At 36.9% G+C, this 22544-nt stretch overlaps 1 pseudogene; it reads left to right on the top strand.

The window, feature by feature from the left end:
• Positions 1 to 659: 659 nt before the first annotated feature.
• The window catches only part of LOC107151776, a 79663-nt pseudogene continuing 57778 nt past the window's right edge, over positions 660 to 22544 (top strand).

Genomic DNA, 22544 nt, shown 5'->3' with positions numbered 1-22544 from the left:
AAATTTGATTGCCATTGTGGCAGTATTGGGAGTTGGGACCTTGGAGAGAGACTAATGCATTTCTTGAGGGAGGGGATTAATTACCAAGAGAGAGGGTTTTACAAATCAAAACTGCCCTTGTATTTTGTCTCTTCTGCACATACCTGATTATCCTTCCACATTTCTGCCATGTTTTCATGCACATGAAGTCCTTGCCGGGTGTGACCATGGACTCTTGAACTTCCAGCTTTCAGAACCATGTGCGAAATAGATCTTTCTTTCATAAATGAGCCAGTCTTAGGTATGCTGTTATAGCAATAGAAAACAGACTGAGATCCAATGAAATAAATTTTTTGAATTCATTATTTTTACACTCTATGATTATAATTAACCTTGCTTTTCTTGTATTTAAGGTAATTATTTTTGACTATATGCTTGTAGGTGGCCCAAAATTGCCTGTTTCTTTTCTAAATCTGGATTTTAAAATAATGCAACTAGGTTGCCAGACATTATATTTGTTCTAATTATGGAACTTATCAATGAAATGGAAGTGTGGAGGGGAAGGAAATTTTGGATATTTTTTAAGCATTGAAAGATTATTTCAAGAGGGAAGGCACAGCAACTGATGGCCGAGACAGGGTGAACAAACAAGATGGTGCAGACTCAGGGCACAAAGAGAAATGCCTGTTACTATTACAATGTACCCTTACAAAGTCAATGCTGAGGAGATGAACAAGTACTACATTATATATATATTGCTCTTTCTGCACAGGTAACATGTCTGAGCAAGCAAGCAGATGCAGAGATTTAATACTGGTGAGGACTGTGTAGTATTGATGGCCTGTTTGAGTTCAGTCAGTTGTCTACTTGGGCTTTGAGGCAAGTGCTGTGAAACTTAATAAGCAGCAGATGGACGTTTGTGAATTGGTTTGGGGGCCTGTTCCACGCAAAGAAGTCCAGGGCATCTGGTTTCTGTTATGTCAATGATGTTGTTTTGGTCATTGTGGAACTGCTTAAATATCATCAGAGTATTCTGTGTATTGGCATTGATATTCACTACAGTTATGGCATGGAAGAAGCCTTCTATACCACTGACTGGATCATGACTGTGTCCTCTCATAATACGGAGAGTATTTTCCAAAAACTGGGGACCTCTGGGACATTGGGACTGGCAAAGTATTATGCTGTTAACTACCCACTTGAAGATGGGCTTGATGATGAGTTCTCTGACACCATTTTCAAGTGGCTCATGTCCAAAGTAATGGATGTTCCAGTCTACTGTGGTCTTCTTACAATGTAGCTAAGACTTGTTGTCTGGGGATCTATTAGGTTGCTTCCATATGACCATTATGTGGGACATTTGTCAAGAGCTTCAACCTACCTATGCTGATGCTAGATTACACCATTCAGAACGTTGCCCAGTGCTGGACACAGAGATCCCTAATGAGCTTTCATACAATGACTACCTTGAATATTTAGAGCCAGATTTCAAGCTTTACATCAATCCTTCCAATACACACTAACCAGAACACTAAAGAGTTCCCAGAAAAGACCAAAGAGCTGCTTTTGGAGAAGCTAAGAATGCTGCCCCATGCACTGGGATCCAAATGCAGGTGATTCCTGAGAATACCATCCCAGAGGAGACTGGCGATGAGAATGATGAAGACCCTGACAAGTGCCTCTCAATCTGTTCCTCTGGAAATGAATGGCCTCTGAGGCAGAGTTGTCCAGCTAGGACGAAGAGGGAGAGGGTGGCCACAAGAACTCTTTCAACTTCAAAAACACCAGGTCAAAGTAGTGGATAAAAATGGCAAAGACCCAGAATAGAAGAAAGAAATCACAGAACAGGAAAAAGTCAAGGAGAAGCCAGAAGCCAAAGAGGCTAAAGAGGAGGTCCAGTTGGCCCCAGCAGACCTCTCCAGCCCAGGCTTCTTGCAAAGTTCCCTACCTTTCTCCTTCAACCCCTCAGATTTGTATTTTCTATTTCTCTGTGTAATTACATAAAAATATATTAAATATAAATGTACCAGGGCCTTGCTGGGAACCAGGTTCCTGATCCCAGGGAGCCATCCTGGGGAACTCTTCCAGAAGCTGCCTTCCCCCATCCCTCCCTAAGTCTTAGTTTTGAACATCTAGGTTTGGGTGGGAGGGATGCAGCCAAAAGGCAAAATCTGGGAATGCCAATGACCTGCTTCACAGATCTGGAAAGATGCACTTACTATGTGTTCTAGAAGGGGTGGCTGACTGTTCAGGGACCCCCAGTTCTTTTCATGCCATTAAGGTAAAAGCAGCAGCTTTTAGATTGCTTCTGTTCTCATACCTTCCTGTTGGCCTCAAGTAAGCCCAGAACTCACATCACCCTCTGGTTTCCCCCAATTCGCAGTGGAGATTGGTAGTCTAGTTTCCTTTTGAAGAAACTATTTTCATTTCTGTGAGATTCTTTCTAAGAAAATAGTTAACACCACCACTACCACCATCCCTGCCCTCCCCAAAAGAAAGCTTATTTCAAATATAATCTCATGGAAGAATATTTCTACCACAGATATAAAACAGACCTATCTTACCTGCTACCACCACATTAATTTTTGTTATTGTCTTTAGTTTTGATATCTAAGATGATATAAGTAGTAAGAGAATATTCTACCTTAAGTTAGACATTGAGCACTCGGCTCAGACTGTGTCTGTGAATCACACATACAATTGACCTTTTTGGAGATCAGATACTACTGACATGAAATGTTCAATGAATGATACATGGGTAACACTTTCACACACAAAAAAATGTGTTTTGAGATTTGCTTCCAAAATTCTAATGTTTTATATTTATATAATAGCTAACCAGAAGAGTGTATCATTTTTATATATTAGCATAAGTACAATCACAATTTGCAGGTTTTGTAACTTGTAATTAGTGTTCAAATCCTAGTGAGAATACAGAACATGTTTATCCACAAAAAGAGTATTCCCACTGACTTAATTTATCCAAAATAAGATAGCCTCTTTTCCTGGTGGGATTTGTATTTATGGATAAGATATTAGGGATATGACTAGGATCTCCCTATTTCAACTTTCCAGATAGAGAATGTGTTTCCTTTTTGCTGGGAAAAGGACCTCATGACTCAGTGATTGGTTTGACTCTATATTTGATTTAATCTGGACCAGTGGCTAGGATGGTTTTGATTATTGATTTGATTGTGCAGAGACTCTTTTCCTCAAGTTTTCCTCTTTTTTCCCCCTGAGTTTAAAGTATCTGGATAGCAGAAATATGTAGAGATGGCAACGCTAATGATTAAGAATTTAAATAACAACTTAAGAGTTTATGTTTATCTCCTCAACATCTTCACTAGATGTCTAATAGACATTGCAGACTCAACATGTTCAAGAAACCTGATTTTCTACCACAATACTACATGCAAACAAAACCTAAAACCTGAAACCTGTACTCTTCTATGTTTCTACAGCTCAGTAAGCAGTCTAATCAGCCACCTAGTCTTCAACCCCAAATCCCATTAAACATCTTTTATTACTCTCTTTCTCTTATCCTTCATATTGAGTCCATTACCAAGAGAATTAACTCTTTCAAGGTGTATCATGCTGTCTACTGCTACTCTAGCTCAAGCCACTTTGGACTCCAGTCTGGGCTACAGTAATAGTCTTCTAACAGACTCTGTGCCCTGACTCTTGCATGATTTCAAACTAGATTCTGCCTACCATTCTGGTTTTATTATTGATTAAAAAAAATTAGAGCAGTTTTTGAAAACTGCTCTAAAATAAAAAAAAATATTTTAGAGCAGTTTTAGGTTCATAGTAAAACTAAGAGGAAGGTACAGAGATTTCCCATATATTCCCTCCCTCTTCCTTCACATGCATGGCCTCCTCATTATCAACATATCCCACAAGGGTGCTACCTTTGTTACAACTGATGAACCTACGTGGACACACTGTTATTACTCCAAATGCATAGTTTACATCAGAGTTCACTCTTGATGCTGTTATGTTTAATGGGTTTGGACAAATTACTAGATCACAGTTTAAATTTCACCTCCACAGAGATTTTCCTGACCACATAATGTAAGGTAGTCTTTTCTGTAATTTAACATTTTTTTAAACAAAATATGTCTAGCTTATATTTTCTTGTTTATCCTCTGTAAGACAGGTGCTTTGTTTAGTTACCTAGCACATTCCTCACACCAGAAGAGGGTCTGGTGTTCAGTGAATAAGTTACTAAATGCATGATCATAAAGTCCTGAAATCTACAGTCCTGGTGAACTACAGCTATGATTTATACTTCACAACCTATTGAAACTTTCTCTCTCTCTCTCCTCTAGCAACTGTTTTGCTTTTTCTGACTCTCTCTTTCCCTTGGTCTTTCTTGCTTGATCTGCACCCCACCTTTCTCCTTCTGCAGCATCTTCCCCCTCTGACCTTTTTCTTCTCCATCTTTCCCACTCCTCTCATTATTTGACCCAAACTGGACAGAAAAGCTGCCTGAGAATCCTTTTAAAAATATTTGTTTTACTTGTTGAATAAATCTTCAGTTCACTTGTTCTTCTTAATTTAAAAGCAGGTAGACTGAATGTCATACATTTTTTTCCTAAGGTAAAAATATATACATTAATTTTTTATTTTTACTTCTATATATCAGTGATCCTGGAGATCTGGGGCAATTGCTTCCTATTTCTGCTCCTGCTCCTGTTTGAATGGTCCAAAGACTTCTACACACCTATAATTCTGGAGCTTAATGGGAGGAGAGCCATTCCAGAGGAAAGGAACTTCATGGGCATTAAAAATAATCTAGAAATGAACTCTCCTTCCACCTCCTGACATCCTCTTTCTTGGGCTGACTACCTGAAATGTGAGGGTGAGAAGCTACAAAGGACACACAGAGTTTCCTAATGGAAGGGAGCTGTCTTTATGCATCTTCACCCGCCATGTGATCAAATGCCAGACATCTAACCAACAACAACAAAGAAGGATCTTTGGTCTTACAGCACATCAGTTTCATTGACTGATTATTGACATGTAGCTGATACTTGTAGTTTGGAAATAATATGCTAGTGATCTTACTGAGAAAAGACTATATCATGGGTTGTTTTTTCTGGTTATGGTGTTCTAAGGATAAAGTGGCTCTGCAGAGAGGGGAAGTTACTTAATGAAGATATGTTTTGAAGACTCAAGAGTCCAAACTGACAAGAACTGCCAGAGAGCCAGGATGAGGTAGTCAGTCGCTGCAGTGTGTATGCATGAATATGTGCCTGTGCGTTACTGACTGAGTAGAGAGTATCAAATTTCATACCTTGTATACCTTATGGGATATTTACCAGTGAGTTTCTTCTTTTCTTTTTTTTTTTTTGTGTGTGTGCTTTTATTTTGAGAGTTTTCAAACAAAATATTGAATCACCTCCCCTAAAAAGAATGAATTATGAGTTGTGGATCATCATTGTGGTATTAGGTAGAAGATCACCTTGCTTGGCATGAAGCATTTCTCAAACCTACTTGACCTTAGAAACTGTATAATTGCATCTCTCAGGACTGAACATTTGAAGAATCAGTAAAACTCATTCAGTCACTGGATCTACTAGATAATAAAGTTTCAAGAAATAACCTGTGCTAATTGAATGTTGAATTTATAGAGGAACAGTATGGAAGGTCACCAGTTACTTAACTAAAATAAATTTAGTCACTACCTGTGTGTCTGGCTCAGCGCACCTCATTATTCACAAAATGCTTGCTCTCGTCTCTTCTTTTGCGTGGGCCTTATCAATAACTTCCTTTAGCTCTTCTAATCATTCTTTTGAAAGATTCAAATGTCTTCATTCAACTATGAAGGGTCATTTATGGATTAATAGTTGACTTCTCTAATCTCTTTGTACTTAAAAAAATTCAGTTACTTTTGATGATAAGAGAAAGAGGGAAAGAAAATAAAGGTCAACCACTAATTAAATCAAATAATTTATTGGTTATAGTCTCAAAATATAGCAACAATGGGGCTAAGGTTGGGCTCAGTTGTAGAGCACTTGCCTCGCACCCATGAGGCACTGGGTTTGATACTCAGCACCACAGAAAAATAAATAAATAAAATGAAGATGTATATCCATCTACAAATAAAATATATTCAAAAAATATAGCAACAATGCTATTAGAATATGATAAGGAAAACAAAGTCAATACTATCTTATTTTCTTGTGCTTATGAAGTGGGTAAGAGGGCTCAAAATCTATTTTTCTTTCTTTGTATTTCCAAATTCCTCAATGCCTAAAATATTAGATATGATTCAGCATATTATAAAAGATGATATTAAGTCCTGCATTTATTAGACCTGCTAAAATAAAACAATCAGTTTTGTTTAATAAAGAAAATGTGTTTGTTAAAGAAGAGGTTTATTTTGAATGCTGATAGCTCTCAACATTGGATACAGATATGGATCCCAAGATGTTTATACATTTAAAAAAATTATGACATCCAACAAAGGAGAAACGGTGTTTATTTATCTGAGATGGTAGAGAGAAAATTCCTCAAGTGGTTTCCATTCTTTCATGCCAATCAGGCTATTCACATCTGAACAGCATGGGTCTTGGGAAGGGGAGGAGATGAAGAAAGAACTAAAAAAGTAAATAAATTGTTTAAAAATTTGGGTGGTACAACATGGATAAAAACATGAAAATATATGTGCTTCTGTACAGACTGTCACAAATCTGGAAAATAATGTTGAAGCATCACTAAGAATTGACCCAAGATGTAATCCTATCTAACACTTGCAGGCAACATGTGACACAGATTTTAGCTGTACAGCTGTGAAGACACCTGCCAGTGCACTCCACCTCCTCAGATTTCTTGCGTCTGCATTATTGAAAGATCCGATCTGATTTCTAAGAAGGTATTTCTTTCTATATATAAGATATGGTGACTTCAAATGTATTATTTGGATTTCATGTGCCTTCCCCCTTTTGATGTTATTGCTTTTATTAGGAGAATAAATTACTAAGGACACATTCAGCATGTTGAAATAATGAAGCCACTTATAATCACTTCTGTCTATGTGGTTTATGAACCTTCTCATTTCTAGTTATTTGGCAATTAAATATGATCTGCCTTTAAACTGAGAGGACCTATGATGTATTTATTCTTCATGGACATAGCTTTCCTTCAGAGTAAGGAGATTCTCTCCAGAGCCCCTGACTTTAACATGAAGGAAGAGTTCTCAATTGCTAGAAGTTTCCAGGATTAACCCAACTGAGAATTCTTTCTCAGATGGAAGCAACATGCCCAGTTTTTAAAAAACTGTGATAGAAATTCTCCAAACCAAATTCTGTAGGTTCCACGATCCAGGTCAGAGGAGGCATTCATTCATTCTTTCTGCGCTTTGCAAGGCAGTCACTGGTTGTATATCAAAGAATAAAACAGGCAGAAATTCATTTCCTCAAAGACTTGATGTCCTAGTAGAAGAGATGCCATAAATAAGATAAATAAGAAAAGTACACAGCATGTTAGGTAGTGATAATAGATAAGGAGGAAAAAATGGAAGAGTGAGGAAACATAAAATATCAAAGAGTGACGATTACTAAAGTTTAGTTAAAGTGACCAGGGAAGGTCTCCCCAAAAGATGTCCAGAGTTGGTGCTACAGTGTGTCCTGAAGATCCCCCTTCCGAGAGAAATGTTGGTAGCTCACAACTTTCCATTAAGTTACTCTCCAGGAATTGCCATTAGGAAGATAGTCCTTTAACTGAGGTCATACCTAGAGAGAGTCTATTTGGTGACTGGAGAAATGAGGGGTTGTAAAGACCAAGTGCCTTTGTCTCAGGGCAGTAAAATGCTAAAAAGCCATGCCAGCCTCAGAGCCCCATGAAACAGACTGAGGCCTTGGTATGATTGTGTCACTGTTCACTTTTTTCCCTCTGCACAGGAACTGGGATTACAGGGTGTAGTCTAAGACTCTGGCAAAATCCTTCCTCACATCCTAGTCTCATAAAATGTTCTAATTGACAAAGGTGCTTCCTTTGGTGAGAAGGTGCTTCATTCTGGATGTGCTGTTTCATATGCCCCTATGTGGTTGCTTTTCCCCTCAGAAATTTATATTTTGAGTTCTGCTAAGCAATAACAGAAACATCTATCAAGATAATTTCAATGTTCTGTTCTATTTAATTTGTATATTTGAATATATATACCACACCACAGCATAGGTAATTTTTTTCTTTGTTCCTGGTCATAACTTCCAGTATAAACCTCACTTGTACCCTAAGAGTTGCACTCCTAAATCCCTATAGGGAGCTAGCAGGTGACAGAAATGAAAGGAGAAGGTAAAATAACAGGGAATGGACAAACTGTAGAGGGAATGTGCTTCATTTAAGAGGGAACCCCAACAACTCAGCAGCAGCTGATTTGTTATTAAGCTGTTATGGCAACTCAATGTTGCCAGATATTCCAATTTTTATCTGGATATGACTGAAATTTTAATTTATTTTAGTGCAACATCTCTGAATTTTGGATCATTGACAACTAAATCAAAATTATAAAAACAAAACAAAACGTTGTGTATGTGACTTCAGGGTTTATATTTTGTCCCTGATGAGTAGAGCTCTCTCTGCTTCCTGATTGCTATGTCCTGAGCTGCTTTCTTCCTCCACACCCTTCACATGGTATTTTGCCTCGTTTGAGCCAGAGCAATGGGGTGGACCATCTGTGGCTGAGACTTTAGAAACCATGAGCACCAATTAAAATTTTCCTCCTTTATGTTGTTCTATTATGTCAGGTCTATTGGTCATATCGATAAAAATAAACTGATAAAAAAAATCTTCACACAGTTACAGGTTGGAACCTGCACTGGCTACTTTTCATGCATCCTGCACATAAAATACTGCCCCCCCCTTCCTTGTGGAATCTGTGCAGGTATGTTTGTCCTACTATACAGAAAGTACCTTTGAAGAGAGGGATTGGGTGTTGTCCCTGGGCTCCCTGAATTATCTATTATGTGTTCATGCCTGGGAGATATGTATGATGGTTTTTCAATGAAAAGAACAGTAAATACTGCCAATTTTCATTCTCAAATTCTGTTTTGAGTATTTCAGGTTACAATATTAAAACAAAAACAAAGTAAATTGACTGTAAAAATCAGTCTTAGTGGGAGAGTTTTCCATTAAGTTGGCACCAAAGGACTTCTTAATAAAACTCTTTGACTTTGATTTAAATCAATAAATGAAAACTGGCTTTCTTCTAAAGTTATCTAAAGCATGGTCACACTTTGAAAATATAAATTGCAAAGAGTCAGGTTCAGCATGGTTTTTACTGAGATGTGATTACGAGAACATGGAAGATTAAAGTCATATTTACATACAATAGGATTAAATATTATTTATGCACTGAAAGTGGCTCTCTGTGGTAGTAGCATAGCACACATTATAAAGACATCCCAAATCACTCTGAAAATCTCTCTTCACAGCAGAACCTCAAATGTCAACATTCGCAGTCATACAGCATATTTTAGTATTCTTAGTAGCGGAAAAAGCCTCTTCTTTGCCATTTATAAGGCACTTTCAACTACATTATCTCATTTAATACATCATGTGACATGGAGCTAGTGAATTATTTACAAACAAATATTTTATTTACCAAAAATAAATTCCATATTGTGCTGACTTGATGAGATTATGTATTTAGTGAAATACTTAGCAAATCAATTAAAGAACAGAAGGGTAAAAAATATCTCCTGAGGCTATCAGAAAGGGGAAGGTGGGGAGCAGAGGGGGTATGGTGTCAGGAAAGATGGTGGAACGATATCATTCCCCTAAGTACATGTATGACTGCACACATGGTGCGATGCTACATTGTGTACAACCAGAGAAATGAAAAGTTGTGTTGCAATTGTGTACAATGAATCAAAATGCATCTGCTGTCATATATACTTAATTAAAATAAATAAATAAACAAACAAATAAATAAATAATAAAAGAAAATGCTAGTAGAATATTTTTATATCAGTGACAAATGACACCTAGAGATCATAAAAGACTGGATGTTTTGATTACCTAATAATCAAAAATTTCTGCATTGGGAAGTCTCTAATAAATATACTTTGAAGAAATAACCATGAGAAAATATCTCTTTTTCTGTATCTGTCATAAACCTATCTATGTATCTATGCTGCTTTTTATGCATCTATCATCTGTCTATTATCTATTATATATCTGAGAGTATCAACAGAAATAATAAACTAAGAGCTAGTAATCAATAAAAAATTAAGTCACTCAGATAAGGGGAAAGTTGAGTGGCAGTTTATTGAATAAGAACAAATCAAATGCAAACAATGGAAAAGATATTTAATCTCAATAGGTATTATGCAAATTTGAATGATAATAACACAATTTTTATTTCATATATCTAATAAATAAAGTTTAAAGTTTGATAAAACTAACTACTGGCTAGTATTTGGACAAACAGGTGGTCATACATTGCTTCAAGGAATACAAATTGGTACAAATATTTTACATTGCAATTTGACAGTACCTGTAACAACAAAAATACATATAGTCTTTGATACGCAATTTTAGTTTTTAGAAATCCATCACACAGAATGTTGCCCTGTAAGATGTTTCTGCATGGATACAACAGTACTCTGTAATAGCAAAATATCAAAACAATACACATGTCTGTCAGCAGATTGGATACACTATGATCCAGTTATATAAACACTGTAGATCTATCAGCAGATGCCAATATAAAAAGTTATCTACAATATGGTGAATGAAACGTAAGAACAAAAACTACTCAATTTTTGTAAAATGATAAAAATGCCTTATAAGTACATATTTAAAAGCCTTAAAAATGTAGCAAGTATCCAGAAAAATAAGCATGATACTAGTGGTGAACTCTGGGCACTAGAATTGGGAATTGGCAATTTTTATCTTATACTTCCCTTTCATTTTTATTATTATCAGCAACAAAGATTCTTATTTCTCATTGTTCCTTGTGAAAAATGCTACTTTATGAAACAAACCTTCAGCATACAAATTTATACTCCATAGGACAGACACCCAGTTTTTTAAAAATTAAAATCTCAAAGATCTAAATATTTTAAGAGCCCAGTGTGGTTGTAATTTATTTAACAGACAGCTCGTCTGATATAATTTGCTTTAATGGGATTTACATGGAACATTTAATAACATCTTAGTGTCATTATCATCCTCACCTACGGCATCTGGCCCAGAGATGGCAATGTCCAGTGTTTGAGATTTAAGAGCTAGTTTGACTATATAAGATATGGTGAAAGCCTTCCTGTTTTCTAAAATACACAAAAACATTTTTAACATGGTTTATTGTGGCATGAATTCATCTCTACTGTGATTAGATTATTACTTTTCAAATTGTACGATGCACAATAAATACCGGATGAGCCCTGGGTCATACATGTCAACATTAATGTATTTTATAAAACATACCAAATATTATTACAATAGGTGTTCCCTTATTTCTCAACAAAGTTTTGAGGGACTGGTATTGTGTCCATTTTTACAAATGAGAAGATTGCATGCTCCCTAAGCTACAGAAAACTAGTAATTAATACAGTTCAGGTTTGAATCTATTATTTTAGGGAAGCAATATGCTATAGCAAAAAGGACCAAGTCTTTCAGGTAGAAAGTAATAAAAAAATCTTCTTGGCAACAGCACAATTGACTATGTGATTAAGGAAGTACCTGGGCTGTTGTGGGTCACAAGATCAGATCGCAAAATATTGCTGCACCTCATTGTTCTGTAACTATGAACTGGTCAGTAATGCATACTGCATCGTATGGACAAATCCAAGAATATTTTCTCAAATAACCAGTACAGCATATTTTGAGAAAGAGTCATAACAAAGCCTAGCTATAAAGCCAGTTATTTTTCTGCTCAACAAACGTATTACAGCAGTGGAATTTACTATGTTACTCTGCTACTAAGGCAGTCCTAACCCAGGAACATATGCAGAGATGATAAATTTGTGAGTGTGTCTGGTAGGAGAGCTGAAACAGATGTGCAGAGTGAGGGACATCAAAGTTGAAACAATTACCATCTCAACAAACGGTAGTTCTCCCCTGCACAAACTTAACATTTTTAAAAGCCTTGATTCATTATATTGTTCTGGAAAATAAGTGGTGATATATTCAGATGTGAAGTTGTATGTGAATAATTAAAACAAACAAACAATGAGCAGCCACTAGTGGCTTTAAAAGATACTACTGCTTAGCAGCAAATGTCACGGCATACATTTGAACCTTCTGGGGGAGCAGTCACATCTAATCTTAACCTCCACCGTTCTTTCCCAACTGCCTCTCTAGTATGGATACATTTGCCATGTTGCCTTGGTAAGGTTGAGAGATAGGGACAGCAATGGAGACCAGCCTTCAAAATTCTGGAAATATTAACAATGGAAAAAACAGTGAGTTAAAGACTGTGAAAACAGCAGGCATGGGGCAGATGTGGCAGGGCACAGGGCAGGGGTCTTTCTGGTTGGTAGAACTGAAGTCATCATTATGTAAGAATTTCATTCAGATGCTGGAATTACATATGGTTGTTAAAAACAAACATTCTTGCCTATTTCTCAAGGGAGATTTGAAAGGATTTTTTAGTTAAGTTATTATTACATGGTTTACTATAAGTTTATTATATGCACAATCCAGATAATAAATTAATAAATAAATTTAATAAGTAAATGAAAAAAAACCATGGACTTTTTCACTTTATATAGTAAGTATTTTCATATTAAATAGATATGGGCCCAAACACAAATTATAAAAAAATATATGCACTTCATTTTCACTTTGGTTTCATTGTCTTATCTTAAAAACCTCAACATGAAAAGACTTGTGCCTGTGAACATTTCAAAGGGTGCTTTGCTGGAAAATGGTCTTTATTTGGTATTTTAGTAGCTTTTAAATTCTAGTGCTCCTGTTTAACAGTCTTTAAGACAATATAAACCACTTATCTGTATTTCTGACAAATCATAAATTGCCTAGATAGAAAAATAGCATTATAATGAATTAATAGCTGATGACTGTTCAATATCAGATCTGAAGACTGATTTCTCATCGTGTGCCCCTAGTGAAAATGCTGTTTTATGGAAATGACACCTCAGCATGCAAACTCATACTCCATTAAGACTTTCATATCACAGACACGCAGTTTACTGGTTCAAAAAATAGGTGTTGTTATGTGCTGTGCTACTGGAATTGAATTAAATTATTAAACACAAGCTGGCAAAGAAATAATAGTGCAGCTGAATATTTTTGTAGCTTTTGTTGATGAGCCCATGTGTTCTTCAGTGTTTGGTTGCAATTATAGGAATTCTCAAAAAAAAAAAAAACCCAAAACCAAAAAACAATGACTTCAGTTTTGAGTCACTGTTTCTGAGAATAAAGAATATGCTATGCTGTGTAGCAAGGGGAATAATTAACATTTGACGCTCATTTCTAAAAATAAATACAAATATAGGTTAGTGTGCACATTTAGAAATTGTTCTTTTAATTTCCAGGAGTCTGAGGGAATGTATCAAAGTGTTCTTTTGGTGGCCATATGGAATAAAACCACAGCAGCAGAATTTCTTGACCTGAGTGGTCATGTGTTGGACTGAAGTAATCATTAGTTTGCCAATTACAGTTATCTTGCCAGTGCACTCTTAAATCTGACAAATTCCATGTGTGAATCATCCATGTGAGAATAGAGTAGCATATTGTAGTTGTGCTAATTTCCCTTTTTATGTGTGCTCTACAAATAAGCCAAGATATTAATACATTGATTAAAAGGCATATAGAAATGTGTTGTTATCATGAACAAATAGAAGAGTGAAGTTAGAATCTCTATTCCCACCCACCATTGTTCTGAACTTAAAATATTTTGTCCAGAGCAGGCTGTGTAAAGTCCCGAGGGACTAACGCAGGATACAAATTTAGCATGCACTTTAAACTTTGGTTGTTCTATCTTTCAAGCTGCATTTAAATCTCATTAATTTTTAGTGAAAGCACAATAGTTAAATATCTTGCAGATGTAGCTTGTGTATTTAAAATTCCTTAGAAGGTTTCCATTTAGGATTTCTACTACATTAGTTTGATCTACTGTGCATGGCAATATGGCATATTCATTTCTCTCAGGATGTGCAACTTGATTTCATACTGTGGAAAAATCCAGAGCGTAAAATATTAGCATGAACAGTGTCAAGTGTCGATGCTAATTCTTTTATTACTGTGACATTATTTAAGGACAGCAATCATTCAACTATTTTAAATGATAGATATTAGAGCTTGAAAAATAGCTATCTGATCAGCCAAGATGTGTCTTTGGAAAGACCAAAGTTCTAGAAAGTTCTAGAAAGATGACAGCTATCTATCTAATCAAAATGTTCCTGCTTATGCAAGATTACAGAGGACACAGCTGTTGACACCAGTGAGTGAAATCAGAATATGACACTTAAAAATTTTTGCATATATATATCACAAAACAAATTTGTTCATTTCAGTGATCACACCCTGAAAGTATTTCCAAAGAAGTATAGTTACCTTCATTCCTTAGCAAACCTTCACATTTTAGCACGTAATATAGATGCCTTGTGGGACGAGAAAAATCAATATCAATTTTGGGAACTTCTAAGGAATCTATGAACTGAAATATACTGTTAAATCAAAATGTTCTAGTTTACATTGCCTGTTTTTAGAAACTATGCTAAATGTAAATTTCCTGCAGAAAATTTAGTTTGAGTAGAAAAATATTCCACACAACTGGTTTTCTGTAGGACTCCAATTTTTTATCCTGAATATTTGGGAATAAAACCATAAGTGTCTTATCCAAGTATTGTGTGGAAAAGCTGCAAAATAATTAATGTAGGGAGCAGTAATAATATATTATTTCACCATAGTGCTTCTATAGTTGACAGAGCATTGCCATCTGTATTATTTATAGCCCTAATACACATTGGAAATGAAGGTGTTAATCACAATTTAAAGTACTGGAAATGCCAATTCTTTTTAAATTTTTTTGTTTATTGTTTATTTTCAGTTACACATGTCAGCAGAATCCATTGTGATATAATTATACAAGCATGGAAAATATCTTATTCTAGTTATAGTCCCATTCTCAAGGATGTGCATGGTGGTGGGATTTACTTTGTTGTTTTTATATAGGTACATGGAAAACTATGTCATATTCATTACACTGTCTTTCCTTTGCTTATCCCTCCTCTTTTCCATGCCTTCCCTATTGTCTAATCTACTACATTTCTATTCTTCCCCCCACACCCCCTCCCCTTTTGGGTTGGCTTCCACATACCAGAGAAAACATTTGACCTTTAGATTTTTGGGACTAGCTTACTTCACTTACCACAATAATCTACAAGTCCATCCATTTGCTGGCAGGTATTATAAAGTCATTCTTTAAGGCTGAGTAATGCCGTTTCTTGAGTGTTAAGTAAGAGCACTTAAAAGGGACTGAATTATGTTGAGGACAAAAACACAGTACACATCACGTTAGTAAAGAAAGATAAATTGCTTCATAATATCATAGCTTCTACATCAGGAGCAAGTACAAATGGCAGCAGAACAACTGATCAGCCTGGGGAAGAAGGGAGACTGGCTCTGTAGAGCCTGGAAAGGCTGATGATGAGCAGAGACCTGAAGGACCCAGGAGCATTGGTCAGTGGACAGGAGAAGAAATGAATGGCAGGCTAGATAGGGAGGCAGAGCTAGGAACAAGGGTGGCGTTCTGGGAATGAAAGTCACTGTGGCCAGAGCCACAGTTTGATGTGAGATGAAACTGTGGTTGAGGCTGGGACCAAAACATGCAAAATCCTGAATGCTTTGCAAGGACCTAAGATTTAATCCTGTAGGAGAGAACATTGAATTTTAAGCAGGACAGCCACATGCTAGATTTCAATGTTTCCTTCTACCTCCTGCTTGGAGAAATGATGGGAGGGAAACATCTTGATTAAGTTTTGAGTTCTGGTGCCAGTAGATTCTGGTGCCATTTACTGACCTTGGGAGTCCTGCAAAGGAATGGGTTGGAGGAGTGGGGAGAGAGTGAAGGAGATTGGCAGAAGTGAGAAAGATCAGATCCTAGTACACAATTGCATATAACAGTCAGGATTCAGTATGCAACTAGTTTGAAATGCTACTGAATATTAAATTGGCCAGCAATGAAAATTAGAACAGAACAAGTTGTAAACCCCTGGATATCCCAGCCATTTGAGGTAGGAAATCTGAAACATGAAAATTAAGTGCAGTAAACTGTATATGTTGAGACTCTGGCACCAGACTACCTGCATTTGAATCCTGCCTCTCCTACTTACTAGGTCTAAGACTCAAAGCAGTTCTTGGGCAGATTCGTTTCTGTGCCTCAGTTTCTTCAACTGTGAAATGAGGATTAAGAATAATATTGATGGGCTGGGGCTGTAGCTCAGTGGTAGAGTGCCTGCCTTGCATATGTGAGGCTCTTGGTTCGATCCTCAGCATCACATAAAGAAATAAAGAAATATAGATATTGCGTCCATCTACAACTAAAAAGAAAATATTTTTTTTTAAAGTATGTTAAAAAAGAATGTTGACAAATGGTTATTGTAAGGATTGAGTTTTTAAAACTTTCAGATTTAATTCACACGTAAATACTTGGGACATTTAAGTACTGTGATTGTAATTATTATTCCTCTCTCAAACTTTACACTGGGACAGCTCCATGGCTCACTAGGTTGCAGTGTAGTAGTTAAATTTTGTTCTGTTTAGACTAAGGTATTTGTTAAGAAATAGTTATCTATTTACCTGCTGGTCTATGAATATGGCAGTCCCCTCCATTTGTGTAATTTACAGAACATTTGCATTTGCCCTGGATAGGATACAGTTGGATTTGCTAGTGAACTGAAAAGCAACCTCAGACAAGGACTGATAAATTATTTATCTATTGATCTGTTACCCTCTGTTAGACTTTGAGCTCTTGGCAAAGCTCTATCTTCCATAATGCTTAACACAAGACTTGGTGGAAAGAATATCTACAAATGGTATTTCTCTGAGAAAGGGGCAAGGGAGCTGAGGCAAAGTGTTTTGATTGACCCATTTGTACTCTTCCTTTCTTAAGAAATTCCTATTCTTTACTGTGGAATAAATGGCTTTCTCACAGTACAGAGTGAAAGAAATAACACTAAACACACTTAAGAGAAAGTAGATAGAAAATGAACTTCATGGACTGTTATAACTTGTCTGTCCCTCACATATTATGGATAAGGCTGGGCAGGCCACAGGGGTTAAGTGATTTGCCCAAGGCTACAGATCGCTGGCAATGGAATTTGGTCTAGCTCATATGTTTCTGAAGCCCAGTCTAGAGGTTTTCACCATTGTACTATATGTACTATATCCTAAAGAATGTCATGTAATGATTTCTTTTTAAAGGAAAGGAAATCTGTATTGAAATCTACAGATTATTTCTAAATAAATAGATTTTTAAATTTCTGAAATTAGCCTAATTATTGTCTATTTAACCAAAGCCCTCCTAATTCCTGCTATCTCCTAACACCTACTGAATTGCGTGCCTTTAACCAAATATCCACCTATGGGCATATATTCCTAAGCCTGTGTATTTCTGATAAAAATTTACCCTTACACATAATGCTGAACCGATTTAAAATATTTTCCTTTGTTGAAACTAAGGCAATTCATTTCATTCGCGTCAATAACATGTAATTGTATGTACAGTGAGCTGCGCTCACCCAGACTAATGAATATTCAACCAGTATTGAGAAAAGGGCGCCCTTGGAATGATTACCAGGGGCCCTTTCTGATTTAGCATAGCACCCAAGAGTCAGGCAGGGACAACATAGCTTTCTCTACCCAGCTCCATAGCTGGGCCTGTGGCTCCGCCTACCCTGACGCACCGGCCCGCCTGTCTGATTTGGGGGCTCTGGCAAAAAGCCTGAGCCCATTGATTACAGATCGCTGTTAATAAAGAGCATTTGTAATGCAGCAGTGGTGAGGCAGCCTCCGCACGCCGGTTCATGATGGCCCTTCAGGCTCCACAATTAAGTCGTCCAGCAGGCATGCCCCCTGTTGCAGCTGCTCTGTCAATCTCATTTTGGAGCACAAATGATCTTAGACCCGGTGTTTGACATGGGGTTTTAACACCAAAGAAGGCAATTCTGCAACTTCAAATGAGCCTAATTGGCTGAGCGCTCGGGCGTTCACTCAAGCTGCTTCAGTCCATCAGAGTGAGATTTCCAGCTAATTGAACTGCTCAGAAGGAAAAGGACCAGGAAGAATCGCGAGGTGCTGAAGGATTGGAGAGGGTGATATATATATATATATATTCATGATAGCAAACTTAAAAGTACATTCCTCCTCCTTAATCAACCACCTGTCAACATAGAAAAAAAGAGTAGTTATAGCTGCAGATGCTCACAGAGTTATGATCTGAAATTGAGTTGTTGCTCTTAAGAGTATAGATGTACATGTGTTGCTGATACAGAACATTTCAAAACACTTAGTCTGTGGAGCATTTTTTCTGCATCACCCTCAAAGCTGCCCAAAATAAACAGCATGCAAATGTTGGCTGTGTGGAGGGAACAGAGGAAAGTAATCAGAGGTGTCTCAGGTGGAGTCAGCGGGTGCTCATGCATCACCTTCCTCTGCCTTGGTTCATCCTCTGTTAAATGGGGATTGTATAGGGAAAGCTGTGATATCTGTATTTGCACCTGTGCCCATATCTATATCTAAAAAAGGGGGCATATCCATATCTATATTGCTGACATATCTATATTTATATAGCTGATATTCCTTCATGATTCAGAATAAATAACATTTTATAGACAAAAATGTATATAGTAGTTTTAAAAGAGTATGATAAATCATAGTTTGTCCAGCCCTTTGTGAGATATCAATACAGTAATGTATTAGGCAGGTACTTGGAACCAAGGGAATTGATCTGTTGTGCCTTTCTAAACCAAAGCATTGCTTAAAGATGATTACCTAATAACTTTTCGGGAGTGTGGAATTTACTACACAATTGTCTAATTTACCTAAATCTGGTTTTATGTGACATGGTGGTTGAAAAGTAATTAAGGAAAGTTATGGAGCAGATACATAAAAAGATTTAGGACTGGTTCAATTTTATATAGATATTTTGTTTCAGATATTGAAAGAGAGGATACAGAAAAATATTTCACTACATATAAAAGACATGCAGGCAGTGAGCAAAATATGCTGAGCATCAGCTGATTTTTAGTCTGGGAACACATGTACATTTTATGGTGCCCAAACTTAGGGGCTCAGGGAGAATAGTTGTGTTTGGACACATTAAGTCTTGAGAGTTGTTCCACTGAGTTCTGCCTCGGCTTTACTTTGTGACCTTGGGTAAACCATTCAGGATTCCTAAGCCTCAACTTCCGGATCCTAAACAAAACAGCAGGACCAAGTATGGTCCATCAACCACCAGCCACATTATCCTGAAGATGCCTGATGACAAGGATAAAATTTAATCTCTTCCTTGGGGAACCTGTATGATTGTGTCCCTTGTACCACAGCAGCACTTCTATTTATAACCCCAAAGAGAATACATCATCCTCCAATCTTGAATATAGAAAAATGTAGGAAATAGTCCTATTTCACAGTTAATCCCCCATTAGGATGAGTCAGTTTAGGAATTAGCACTGTAATTCCTATATGCTGAGAGTCCTGGACCAATAGAGAACTTTGGCTACTTTGACTTAGCACAATATTTTTTTTAAAGTTTATCCAGGTTGTAGCATGCATCAGTACTGTATTCCTTTTTATTGCTAAGTAATATTCTACCACATGGATATACATAGATATCCATTCATCAGCTGATGTACATTTGTGCTGTTTTCATCTTTTGGCAATTACAAATAATGTTGCTATGAATATTTGTGTATCCTCCATTTATTTTACTTATAAAATTTCCTGTTTCTCCATCCTTATTATTATTTTTTTAGAGATCCAGGTTGATAAATACAAAGTTCCCCTGGTTAAAATGTATCATTTAATATTTTTTAGCATATTTACAGAGTTTTGCCCCATAACCCTACTCTAATTTTAGAACATTGTAATCACCCCCAAAAGAAACTTGGAACTCATTAATGGTCACTTGCCATACTTCCCTTCTGCCCACTCCAGCCCTGGGCAAACACTAATCCTCACTCTAACCCTACAGATTTGGCTATTCTGAACATTTCATATAAATGGAATCATTCATACAATATGTGCCTTTAGATATGATGTACAACTAGATGTGGTTTTTTCTTTTTTCTCTAAGGCTCAAAAGTCAGGTAAAATTTTTTTTCTTCTTCTTCCTTTTACTTTTTCTATAATTTTAGTCAGTTGATTAACACAGTAACTTAATATACTTGTCTCCCTGATACCCCACTCCCTTCACCCAGTCTAGATCTCTCCCATTTCCTCTCCCCTTCAAACAAGCTATTCAGTGAGAATGGAAAAGAACAGATCAATTATGCTGCCCAGTCCTTCCCCTTGGCCATGCAGAACAGGGTCGCAGGCACTTTGCAGAGCCCATTAGGGGATTTCCCTCTTTTCTTCTGGAAACCTTTCTCAAGGACCATTTTTCTTCTTCCTCTAATGGGATTGATAGCCTCAAATCTACTCTACAGCTTTCATACTGGAACATTTCTGCAATGTGCCTTGGAGTCCAAGCCCCTATTTCCTGGATCCCATGTATTTCTATTTCTCAGTTCATTGCCATGTAGCTGAAGCTGTGTGGGGTGTAAAAGGGCACCCAGGCCCCAACTATTTTGTATACGTAGAGGTGTTCAATTGACATTTCTTCACCCCACCTCCAATCCCTGAGCCTCCTGGGGTTCCCTCTGCAGATCAGCTTACATTTCAGTGGTGTCCCCTGTTCTGCTTTCAATTCCCACATATGCATGCAGATGATTCCTCTTTAGTATTCTTTGCCCTAAAGAGTTTGTACTTTCCTCTTTCCTTTACTAGCATTGTGAAAGGCCTTTGGAGAAGGAGGATGTGAATGTGTAGAGCGAATATTTGAGTGGAGGCTCGGGCCTTATTTCAAAAGCTTAATGTAGCTCTTCCCAAATCACTGCTTCCCACTTGTGGCTCACTGATAGCTGGATAGTGCTAACCCTATCTCTTTCTCTTGGGATTGGAGTTTCAAATTACCCTCCAGAAAAAATAATTGGAAAGTTTTTTTTTTGTTTGTTTTGTTTAGTTTTTTTTAACTTTACCTACTTATACTTACAATGTCTAATTATTATAAAAATTATGAAAGTAAAAACGAACTATCCATGGCTCATTAATGGATAGATGTGACCAAGCCTAAAAGGTGCTGAAAGCATTTAGAACAGAAGGATCCTTAAGGGCCCAAGGCCCAGGAATGAGGAAACAGATTCAATGAGGTCATCTGCTATTCTCTGGGTCCCCCAGCTAATAGTTGGGAGAGTCTCAAGGAGAGCCACAACATGCAATTCAGAGAAACTTGATCCTGATCACTGCTTCCCATGTTGACCCTTGGCCTTTGCTGTGCCTCCCCTGCTCTCGACAGCTGGGATGCTGGCCTGCTTGGCAAAGCCTCAGGGAGAAGCCTGCAACCTCTGTAGGAGGAAATTCTAGTTCTAGTGAACCACACAGATTTTTTTTTTTTTTTTTTTGCATATAATATGGTTAACATCTCTTGGTCAGCGAGATGTTTCTTTCTTTCTTTCCTTCTTTCTTTCATACTGTGTTTCTTAGTACAGTTATCTCTGGTATAATTAGTTTTGATGAGTATCAAGTCTTATCTCACTTTCTATTTCTTGACTAAAAATGAAGTACATAATATTCACCACTCACATTTGTGAAGATTAAATACAGTAACAATGAGATGCCTGGTATAAAATCTTGGCACCCTATAAATGCCAGGGTGTGTGCTTTATTTTCCTTTAAACTAAAGCTGTAATATGAAATATTGCACTGATATAAGGCATGAGTATGATACATCTAGTGGCATTATTTGCTTAATATAGGAAATGTTATGGAATTCCTTTGAATAAACTTTGACTTATAGACATTTTGTAAGCTTTTAAGTAAAGTTCACCTTTAAGAATCTGTATTGGATATGTGGAGTGAATGTCAATGAGGTTTCTCACTGGGTGTGCTTGTTCTGTTTCCCCAAACCCATGCACTGAGTCAGATCTGCTGCCTTGCCATATTTATTATGATATTTACCAGCAGCATGAATTGCTATATTAGTCAATCATGTCTGTATGACATTTGTTCTTCTAAGAAAATTCCTGTTTAGGAAAATTGTAATCTAAGATTGTTAACTCTTCTTTGTTCTTAAATATATTGCTCTTGATTTTTCCCCAATTCTTTGTTTTATCCCTTTTATGATGTATTCTTAAGTAAATGACACTGTCAATTACAGACAGCCAATTTGAGGATCCATAAAAAGTGATAGAGTCAGCATTTTGCACAAAGTCCCATTGCTACTTTGCAACCCAGTGCTCCTGAGCTCCAGTCTTACCACTCCATCTTAACTGTATCCTATTGAGCTATCTGTTCATCCTATAGACTCCATCTGTTCCAAACTGTTATTCTTGCAG

Source organism: Marmota marmota, unplaced genomic scaffold (assembly GCF_001458135.2).
Source record: "Marmota marmota marmota unplaced genomic scaffold, marMar, whole genome shotgun sequence".
NCBI classification, from domain to species: domain Eukaryota; kingdom Metazoa; phylum Chordata; class Mammalia; order Rodentia; family Sciuridae; genus Marmota; species Marmota marmota.
The sequence above is the reverse complement of the archived record's forward strand: the minus strand, read 5'-3'. Positions and strand labels throughout refer to the sequence as shown.